This window comes from Cervus elaphus, chromosome 33 (genome assembly GCF_910594005.1).
Source record: "Cervus elaphus chromosome 33, mCerEla1.1, whole genome shotgun sequence".
NCBI lineage: Eukaryota > Metazoa > Chordata > Mammalia > Artiodactyla > Cervidae > Cervus > Cervus elaphus.
The window spans coordinates 17,101,024-17,102,394 of NC_057847.1; positions in this window are offsets into that span (position 1 = coordinate 17,101,024).

The window sequence follows — 1,371 nt, forward strand, 5'->3', positions numbered from 1 at the left end:
AATAAAAATAAAAACAAAAAGAGTGATTTAGAGAACAAGTAAAGATATAAAAAACCAAGTAATAGCAAAATCATATCTGGACAAAAGGTAAACGACTTATCAAGATACTCTATATTATAGTGTATCTGGGCAAGAGGGGGATGGGCAGGGGTGGGGATGGGGCACTGGTGTGTTTTTAAGACTTTGTGCAACGTCTGAACATTTTATCACAACTCTCCTGCCCACCCCTCTGTGTCTTCCTGTCTCTGTCTCTTTCTCTCTCACACCCAGCCTGAATATCATTTAAATATTTTTAAATTAGTATCAACAGTTACATTATAAGATTCAAATTATTACATACTGCTTTGTTTTAAGCCATTGCTCACAGTAGCAAAGCTTTGCATGGGGGAGGGAGGATAGTCCTTGAGGTCATTTTTTTAAAAACTGAAAATGGCTTCATTTCATGTACTTTTCTGTTGTCTGAAACCTGAAATATTCCACAGCAGCACAAAAGTTTAGGTAATTTCTGCCCATATTTAAATGACTGGAAGGATTGATGATTCTGTGCCAAAGAGTTTCTCATTATCAGAGATTTTCTGATGTAACCCAGGCTTGCAGATGCATCCATTGCATGCCTCTAAGTCAATCCCTGACTTTACGTAGGAAAGATAGGCCATAATAGGGTTTAGGTCACTTCTATCTAAATATGTCCACAAATTTTTTTCCATGTGCACATATCATATTAATCAAAAGTGGTGATAACTTAGCAGGCTGATTAAAAAAAAAAAAAAAAACCTCTTGCTCTTGGTTTAAGACCTTCCAACTCTAATGACTGATTTGTAGATAGAAGTGGTTCTGCTATGGATGATTACATTTTTCACAGAGAGACAAGACAGTCATCTGAGAAGCTCATTCTTTGCAGATTGTTTTTCTAAGTGCTTTCCATGTAAATTATGGATGTATGAGAGTAAAATAAAATGAAGAGGTAGAAGCTGTTACATCCAGTAACATGTCTAGTCTTAGTATAGTGTGCAGTTATTTTCCATTAATTTAGTTTGTTGTTTGAAACATAAAGTTACAGTATCTTTCCACTCCCTAGATAAAGGGAATTTCATTTTTAAATCACTCTAAAAAAAATAGTCTAATAATGTCCACATTTGAATTTTCCTCTAAAATTAGTATTTCATTTTGGTTGATATATTCTGATTAGCAAACTGATATACTCTTGATACAACTGAGACCAAGTATCTGTTTCCTTTAGCTATTTCATGATGATTTAATATTTTATTATGATTTGCTACCTATTCTATAACAAAGAATTGTATTATTTTTTCAGTAGCACAATTGAATGATTATCTCATTGACCTTTATTAACTGCTCATTTTCCTCCTT